Here is a 9,889-nt window from a genome sequence, read left to right as displayed (position 1 = left end):
TTAAAAAAAAAAATCCCAAGTCTCCAAGTTGAGCCTCAGGGCAGATGGCCTGGCACCATCACCCCTCATTGACCCCACCTGCTCCTCTGCTCAACCCCCCAAAGAAGATAGATGCCTCCTCTCCGTCCCATCAGATCTCAGAAGGAGAAGCTCCTGGGACAGGAAGAAGGCTGATTAAGGAGAGAGGAACACAGGTATGAGTCTTCCAGCCAAGAAATGAGAATTGCTCCTGTAAGCTGGCATGGTGCCTGGCAAAACCAATGTGGCAACTGCCTCCACCTAAGATGCCTCAGGTGCCACCCCGCCCCCACTCTGATTCCGCAACAGGTAACTTCCTCCTACCTGGCCCTCTCCTGTGTCTCTAGCATTGCTCTCGGTTGGGAGGGGGCAGCTGGCACCACCTACCTTGCACTTCTCAGACACTCCACCCGGCCTCCTTCCCTGCTCCTGGGAGCCTGCAGGAGGGAAGTTATGTGGGAGCACACGAAAGCTGAAAATGCTCAACCTCACCTCTCCTTCCCCAAGGTGTGCAAACAGGGCTTGCACCTGGACAAGCATCTGGGCAGGAAGACGGGGCTTAGGGTGGGCAGAGAGGGGCACATGAGCCTCTAGGGGAAAGCACAGGGAAAAGGGTGACGTGGAAATTATGGCTGGACACTCCAAACTGCTCTCTCTGCCACCTCGAATCCCCCACCCCAGATCCTAAAGAAAGTTCCCTGCTAGGAGGGCTATTGTCAGGCCAGTGCATTTCATGAGGCCCTTCTGGACCATCCAAACTCCACCAAGGGAGTCATGGGGTTGCGGTTGGCTCTGTTCTGAGGAGAGTGAGTAGGGGCAGTGACCTGGCATCTGGGGCAAAAGCGGGTGTGGGTGGGGGCGCTGACGAGGTGGGTGTTTCCCTTTGCTTTGAGCCTGCAGCCTTCTGGCCACAGCCAGTTTCCTCACTCTCCCACGCCCCCTCCCACCTTATAGGAGAGGAGTAAATGGCAGTAAGTTTCAAAAGACCCTCCTTCATTCCCCGCGGTCCCACCTCCCCTGCTTGTTATTGTAATGAATGCTAATGACACTCAATAATTGATGCCCTCATTAGCACATCAAACCCACCTTCTGAAGAATGGAGAGAGAAAATGGAAGGGGGCGGTTCTCTGGGGTCCTGACCAGAGCCAGCTCCCTCCAAAGAGATTCTTCCTGGAAAGGGAGGGACCCTGTAGAGGCGCTTGCTGGGAGAAGCATAGATGTCCGCCTCTGATGGGGAATTATCTGAGCACAAGGCTCTGTCTTCTCTGTCACAGGGCAAGCAAGGTCCTAGCTCTCCCATCAGACTGGGAGTAGCAAGTCGCCTTCCTTAACTAGGGGTCCCCTTCAGAGCAGGGCAGTGGTTCTTAAAATGAAGTGAGAATCAGAGTCACCTAGAAGGCCTGTTAAAACAGGAGCTGCTGGCCCCAAAGTTTCTGATTCTATGAGTTTGAGAGGCCTAAGAATCTGCATTTCTAACAAGTTCCCAAGTGCTGCTGCTCCTGCTGTTAACCACACTTTGAGACTGCGTGGGCTAGAGACTGTCATCTTGCTTTCTCATATTAGGGCTTTGTCTGCTAATGTGGCTCAGCTGGCAAGTCACTGAAGGGCCTGGCCCACAGGGAGTATCTCAGAGAACTTTGTGGCACAGATGAATATGCCTCTCCTCTCCTTTCCTCAAACCACCACCAAGGCCAGTTCTGCTACCATAAGTGCCCCAAGTGACTCCTTTCTCCCCAGACCTTGATCTTATATCCTGAGAGACAGAAATGACCAGAAATGGATCTCCTGATCCCCAACTGCGTGTCACCATGCTCCGGCATACTAGTGGGCCTCCTTTCCTGGGAGGAGGAGGTAATAAAGATGAGGGAGAGGCTTCCCCGCACCTCACCTCACCTCACTTTGGGGTGACCTACGGGCCTAAGTGGAGAGAGGGGCTCATGGATAGTCTGCGAACATGCAAGCAGCTCCCTACTTCCTTCCCACTCAGTCCCCTAGACTTGCCTTTGGTGAGTGAACTGCAACCTTAGTGTTGGGGTGAGGGTAGAGGGAGGGGGGACTGGAGCAAGAATGTAGAGATGGAAAGGGAGGAGAGAAGAGGGCAGACAAAAAAAAAAGGAGAGAAAAGAAGAGGGGAGGGCGGGGTGATGGGAGGAAGGGAGGCGGGTGAGAAGCCCAGGAAAGAGAAAGAGAAGAGAGAAGAAAGATGAAGAGAGGAGATCAGAGCGAGGAAGAGGTGGGGAAAGGCAGTCTGCATGTCTCCCTGAGAGGATATATTGTGAGCCGCTGGGGCCCTGGTGCACCACAAGCCCCACTCTTGCAGGACCACATCCAGCTTGGCTTCGAGGCTCCAGATTTCGCCATCTGATCCACATGCCTGGTGAAAAAGGGAACACGCACGCGTGCACACACACACACACACACACACACACACACACACACACACACACTCTGCAGCTCCAGCCAGCAGCCTTCCTAAGCCTGCCAACTGGGCTTATAAGCTTATGGTGGGTGTGGGGGGAACAGAGCAGGTATCATCCTGATCTATTTTACCCGTGCTAGCACCTGATCACCATCTCCTTGCCTTCCAAGGTTACCACAATCATCCGTTTATTAATGAAAGTAAGTGGAACCCTCATACACTGCTGGTGGGAATATGAAATAGCTCAACAACTATGGGAAACAGTTTGGCAGTTTCTCAAAAAGTTAAACATAGAATTACCATGTGACCAAACAGCTTAGATGTTCTTCAGTGGATGAATGGCTAAACAACCTGTGATATGGCCATAGAGTAGAATATTATTCATCCATATAAAGGAATGAAGTACTAATACACACTTCGACGTGGATGAACCTCAAAAACATTACGTAAGTGAAAGAAGCCAGACACGAAAGGTCACATATTGTATAATTCCATTTATATGAAAGAGTCAGAGTAGGTAAACCCTTAAAGATTTGCCGGAGGTGGGGGGAATGGGGAAGGAGCAACTGTTTAATGCATATGGGGTTTCCTTTTGGGGTAATGAAAATGGTTTGGAACTAGATAGATTTGGTGGTTGCACAACATGGTGAATGCACTAAATGCCACCAAGTTTACTTTAATTCTATGTTATGTGAATTTCACCTCAATAAAAAAAAATAATGATGAAAGTTGGAGTTTTCTAGAGAATTTATCAAATCAACCACAGATTTCAGAGTCTACCTTCTTTGGAAATGGGAGCTTGTGCCCACATGAGTCACGGCCTTTCTTGATGCCCTGAGGTACCAGGCATCTGCACTGAAGGCTGGGAAGATGCTCGCAGGACCCCAGAAAGCTGTTTTCTGAACCCAGACTGCATCCCAGCAGCCTCCTCCTCTGCCTGGCTCCTACCCCAAGGGATGCTCCCTTTCAAGTTCCTCCTTCCCAAGCAGGCAGCAGATATCCAATCTACTGCCCAGGAGCTTAGTTCCCCATCTTCAGCTAACATCCTGCCATCTGCCCCAGCAGCAGGCCTACCCTTCCCTAATCTTGCTCCAAACACAGCTTTAAAAAGCCTTCTGGTTTTCCTTCCCAATAATTATTTTAATAACCCCTAAGTGGACCCCGTGCTCTGTGGAATCTCTTACTCTCTCCAATCCCCTTTCCTGTCCTAGGCCCTAGGCTAGCTGCTCTGGGCCTGCGTGGGATAGAGAGGGGGTCCCAGGATTAATCAGGCACATTTGCTGCTCTCCACTGCTCTAAAGCCACACTAGATCCTTCTACTCAAAGACCTTCAATGACCACTCCCTACAGCAGGACACGTGTCCCTTAGGGACCTTGAATCTTCTGAGGGCCTGACAAAAGCTTTGCATCCTCTCCTTAGACTAATGAATATACATGCCCATCCACAAGGAATGTGTGGGCCTCCCTGATCTCTGCAGCCCATCCAAGGACCCCTAGAGCTACTCAAAGTGTGGAAAGTCAGTTTCCCCACTACCGCCTCTGTCCCCAGCCACCCAGCTCCAGCCCCAAAAGAAAACACCATTCCCAGGTTTTTGGGTCTTTTGCGGCTTGGCCCTGTGTTCACGAGCAATTTATGTTCTCTTACTCAAACAGCAAGGTATGATACACACTCCACAATATGAACTGGAGATTGTTCTGCCTTAGCACATAGGAAGGTGCTCTATTGGTGGATATTTAGGCTGTGTCCAGGGCAAGATATAGCCCAGTAGTCACTTTATTTCACACAATGTGATCATATCTGTAGAATAAATTCCTAGGAGTGAAATAGCTAGATAAAAAGTATATGCATAATAAGTGTTTTAAATATGAACCATTTTTCCCAGTTTTGCCCTGATTAGTGAATCCATAACAACCATTTTTTTCCAGTTTGGCCACTTATTTCCTTTGTGGTATGCCAGCTGGAGAAACTAAGGCAGAGACTGACCGCCTCCCACTGAAAGAATCAAAAACTGAGTGAGGGACCTGAAAGCAGAAAGAAGCCCAGCTTCATCAGTTAGAAGAATGCTCCAAGGATCCCGCCCACCTCGAGAGACAGAGGGAAGGAAGGAATGTTTAGCTTGAAAAGGGAGAAACTACAATAATGATGACCTCGTGTGTAAAGGAGGAGAGAAGCCAGAGAACACCATCAAGGGCTCCACGGCAGCAAGAGAGGCTGAAGTTGACTCCAAGTGTGAACTTCCTGCCAATGCAGGAGGGACAATGATGGCCTGGCACCAGGGGAGGACTGTGGGTGACTCCCTACTCAGAGATTATTAAACTAGGATTAAAGGTGGAGGCCTTGCCAGGCCTGCTGGGAGCAGAGGGCCGGAGCCGGTGACCACTTAAGCTCCCGTGTGAAGGCACAGCTTAGCCGAGGTGAAAAGGCTGAGAACTGGATTAATAAGGCAGAGCTCAGAGCTTTATAGTCTTCAAAGCAATCCCATAATCAAGCCTTTGAGGAGAGCAAACAAGGATTATGAGCAGCCCATTTTGCTGATGAGAAAACTGAAGCCCAGAGAAGTTAAGAAACTTGGCCAAGGCTTCACAGCTGAACCAGGAGCCTTTACCCCCCAAATCCAGGGAGATGGCCTTCGATGTCCTGCCTCCTGGGGCTGGAAGCTTCCCAAGATAGGCCGTAGGCCTCTGTCCTTGGTTCCTCCACCAACATCCATAGGCTCTCTATCCCTCATTCTTCCATGCTCCCCTCCCCACCAACACCCCAAGAACACAGCCCCAGAACAGGGTGGAGACTGTAAGGGAGAGGCTGCAAGTCCCTCTCCTGTCTAACTACTGAGCCAAAGGAGGAAGAAGGAGGTGGGAACAGGTCCCAAACTCCCATCTCACTTGTCCTCACCCATCTCAGGCTCAGACTCTCGTGATAGGAAAATAGGCCGGTTTGGAATATGTCACGGATATTTTCGACATCCCCATCTGTACTATAGCTTTGCACACTGCCAAGTGGGGCGGAGCCAAAGACTTCCTGCCGGAGATGGGTACACCTGATACCTCTGGGGCTCAGAGCCCAGTTGGTGGCTGGAAACATGCGCAGGGAACTCTGGGGGGCACTGGGCAAGTGTGCAGCAGCCTGGGCAGGAGACCAGCAGGGTCTGCCCTGTTCTCGGAAGATCAGGAGCAGAATAGCTTTGACACCAGCCCACCTACTAACCTGGGGATGGAACATTGAGGAATGAACAATTAGTCTTGCAGGGAAAGGGATCTGGGAAAGCTTTATGGGAGAGGTGACTGACATTTGAATTAGGCCTTAAAAGGGGAGCAGGATTTTGCTGGGTGAAGAAGATGGGGTAGGGTGTTCCCAGCCAAGGCTTGCGCTTGAAGTGTACTGCAGCCAGTGTGCTGGCAGGGTAGAGGGCTGACCAGGGAGGGGCAGTACGACAGACTGGGCAGGGGTGGGCCAGTACTGGCAAAAGAGCTGTTAATGGTGAATGCCCAGCTATAAAGCTTGGGGTGCAGGTGCCCATGGAGGTTAAGTGTCACGATTCAGAAAGAACATGTAGCTGTGGGCAGTCAGGAGCCACCCTGAGAGGGGTGGGGGTGAGTGAAAGCTCTCTTCCAGCTGCCAGCCACTCTGACCACAACCATTTCCAGTTCGCTGGCAGGGGCACCTCTCCTGATTGGCGGAGGGAAGTCCAACGTGAGAAATGAATTCTTTGCAGAGGTGTTAGAGACTTGCCAGCTTAAAGGGGCCAAGGCCAGGGTGGGGTTGCATATGAAGAGACTCTTTTGGAAAGGTGGATAGAGGAGACACCTGGACACTGTCTCTATTAAGCACCTCCTATGGGCACTTTGCAACATGGCCTCCCTTAATCCTTATAACAAGCCCAAGATGTAAGTATGCTTTTCGACATGGAAAGTGAAATTTAAGCTGCAGTACTAAAGAAGTAAAGGAAAGTGTAAGTCCCTTCCCTAAAGTCCCACAGCTTGTAAGTCAAATAAGAATTCAGTTCTGTCTGTCCCCAGAACCTACCACCTTCATCTCTCCCTACCTCCCAGATAAGAGCCAAGGCTCCCTCCCAAAGAAATGACTCCCCAACCTTCACCCCTCTCTCACAGTCTCCACAGCCCTGGACCAGGCCTCCAGGGCCCCATAGCACCCCCAAGAGACAGCTACTCTCAGATGAGAAAATGGGGGTTCAGAGAAGTTAAGTGACTTACCCAAGGACATGAAGCTAATTAGTGGCAGAAGTAGGATTGAGATCCAGATACCTTCTCATATCTAATCACTCTGCCTTATTCCTCACTAAGCACTTAGCTACTTTAATCCCCAGTTTCATCATAAAATAGGGCTCGGAGGATTAGTGAGAGAGTGCACAGTTATAAGCCACTTGGTACAGTGCCTGATATTCACTCAACATTTAACAAGTATTTATTGAGCACCTACTATGAACAGGACCCTTTTCTAGGTGCTGGGAGGTAATAGGAAACGGAAATCAGTCCCTGCTCTCCCGAAGTTTAGACTAAGATGAGGATCGAGAGGAGAGAAAGTGCTCCATAACTGAACCTATTAAGTCCTACTTATTGGCTGTAGGAGCTTGGACAAGTCATTCTAGTGTTCTCTGCTCCTGAATCTAGAAAACGGGAAGAATGCAGAGGGAAGATGCTTTGCATGGAGAAGCTAGCCATGTATTCCATCACTGCCAGCCTCCCAAGGAAATAGCCCCTGTTCCAACCCCTGTGAGACCATCAAGTCCCCTTCTTCTCCTACCATGCCTGGCCCAGGTTGCACCAACAGCCTGGAGTGGATGATGACAAGTTCATGCTTTCCCTCCTGCTCCCTTTCTGCTCAGGACAGACAGCCTTTGCTCCTTGTCCTGTTGCAGACTGTCAGCTGCCTAACTCCCCAACCAGGTCTAGCCCTGAATCTGATGCAAGAATCTTGGGGGTTGTAAGACCCTGGGGTCCAGGGAATGCCTTTGAAGCCAGACACAGGCCCGGGGAATAGAGCCCCAGCTCTCTACTTTCAAGGGTTGGGCTTCTGGTCGAAATTAGGGAGATCCTCCTAGAAGGACAGAGAAATCAGAGTCTAGTCCAAGGAACACAAAATAATCATAGTCGGGGCCATTCTTAAGCACTTAAAACATTATTTTTTTTTATTTAATCTTCTAAATATGTGAAAACTCCATTTTAAAATTGATAAAACTGAGGCTCTGAAGAGTGAAGTGAGTTGTCCAAGGAATCCAGCGCCGCTGCTGTCCTCTGCTTCTGGGCACTGGCCGTGCTTGGTGCTGCAGTCCCTGGGCTGTGGGTCAGGCTGGCCTCCAATCTCCAAGGGCACCCAGAGGTAAGGGAGCCAGGACCCAAGATTTGGTGAGAATGAGTCTTGCACCTCCTTTGGGTCATCACTTTCCTTGTCATCCATTTCTCAGGGCAAAAGTCCACTCTACCTCACCCCAACCTCAGGGTCAAGAAGTGGGATCGGAATCTTGCTAGCTCTCCACTGCTGCTTCCAGAACATCACTCTGTCACTTTCTTGCAAAAGCTCCTGCAATATCTACCTGGGCCGTCCTCTACGCCCCTTATTAGTGTTGTCCACTGACCTCCCAGCACCACCTCTCATCTGCTGAAGTCTTTTGGCATCCTCATTCCTAGTGCATTCTGGGTAACTCTAAAGTCCCAGCCTCCCTGTTCTACAACTTCACATGTCTAATCACTTTCTCCTCTGCCCACACCTTTGTTTCATTGCTGGACATTGTCACCAGCTATAAATGCTCACATTTCCTTCTCTGACCTCACCTTCCACTCCTTTTGTTCAACTCTTCCTCAAACAAGTGTTCTTCTATTCCCTGTCAGCTGACTCTGACATGTTTTTCCCATCCATCAGCTCCCTTCTGTTTTCACTCTCTTCCTTTTTCAGCCCAATGTCTCTGCTTATCAGATCATCTTAACTCCCTCTCCTCTGTCTTTTGCAGTTACACTTACCTGGCAAAACCCTAACACTGGACTTCTGGCTCGAGAAGCCTACCTTAGCACATATGTTTACCACTCTATCCTTGAAAATCCCTTTGAAATGACAGAGAGAAAATATACTGGAGTTTTAAAGCAGATTAGATTGTACTGATGGCAAAACCCAACAGAGAAAGGAAATCCAGGATCCCATAGAAGGAGCCACTAAAAGTGAATTTTCCTGAAAGGCCCTTGGATTTCCGTGCTAACATCAGGAATAAGGCAAAGATGTCACTCTCATCATCCCTCTTCAACATGTACTAGAGCTTCTAGCCAGTGAGCCAAGGCAGAGGGAAAGGGCATCCATAATTGAAAAGAAAAGGTACAATTGTCTTTATTTGCATATGTCATGAATTTCTATGTAGAAATATGATGAAATCTTTAAAAAATAGCTAGAACTAATGGGTGCATTTAGCAAGATTGTAAGATATTAGATCAATATACAAAATCAATTATATTTCTATATATTAGCAAAGAACAACTGGAAATTGAAAATTTAAAAAATAATACATGCACAGTAGCATCAAAAAAAAAAATGAACTACTGAAGGATAGATCTGACAAAGGATATACAAGACCTGTACACTGGAAACTAAAAAAACACTGCTTAGAGAAATTAGACTCAATAAATGAGGAGATATACCATGCTCATGGATCAGAAGACTCAATACTGTTAAGATGTCAATTCTCCCTAAATTGATCTATAAATTCAGCACAATCCTAGTCAAATTCACGGCACCTTTTTTTTATTTGGAAATCGAAAAGCTGATTCTAAAATTCTTAATAAAAATGCAATGTATTTAGAATAGTCAAAACAACTTTGAAAAAGAAGGGAGGGGTGGAATTGAGGGGCCCTTTGCCCAAGCTGGCAGTAGGAGGCTGCACAATGCCTATAGTTACTGTAAAAGACTGGAACCAGCAGGCGTTTGTCAGAGCTCTGGCAGCCTGCCTCAAAAAGTCCCAGAAGCTGAAAGTTCCTGAATGGGTGGACACTGTCAAGCTAGTCAAGCATAACGAGCTTGCTTCCTACAATAAGAACTGGTTTTGCACTTGAGCTGCTTCCACAGTGAGGCACCCATGCCTCCCAGGCTGTGCTAGGTTGGCTCCATGACCAAGATCTATGGAAGCCATCAGAGAAATAGCATCATGCCCAGTCACTTCAGCCAAGGTTTTAACAGTGTGGCCCACTGGGTCCTCCAGGCCCTGGAAGGGCTGAATCTGATGGGTAAGGACCAAGATGGGGGCCGCAACACTTCAGGGACAGAAGTGTCTGGACAGAATCACCAGACATGTGGTAATTGCCAATAAGAAACATTAGAACAAGTGCTGGGTTAATAAAATGTTTCATTCATTTAAAAAATAAAGAGAAGGAAAGAAAGAAAGAGAGAGAGAGAGAAAGACAGAAAGACAGAAAGGCAGAAAGACAGGAAAGGAAGGAAGGAAAGAAGGAAGG

The 9,889-nt window shown here is 48.5% G+C and overlaps 1 pseudogene; it reads left to right on the top strand.

Annotated features, from left to right (window-relative positions):
* The first annotated feature begins 9,322 nt into the window (after positions 1–9,322).
* Positions 9,323–9,754, top strand: LOC102884130 (annotated as a pseudogene).
* The last annotated feature ends 135 nt before the right edge of the window (positions 9,755–9,889 follow it).

The sequence above is a fragment of the Pteropus alecto genome, unplaced genomic scaffold (assembly GCF_000325575.1).
Source record: "Pteropus alecto unplaced genomic scaffold, ASM32557v1 scaffold98, whole genome shotgun sequence".
In the NCBI taxonomy this organism is placed as follows: Eukaryota; Metazoa; Chordata; class Mammalia; order Chiroptera; family Pteropodidae; genus Pteropus; species Pteropus alecto.
The sequence above is the reverse complement of the archived record's forward strand: the minus strand, read 5'-3'. Positions and strand labels throughout refer to the sequence as shown.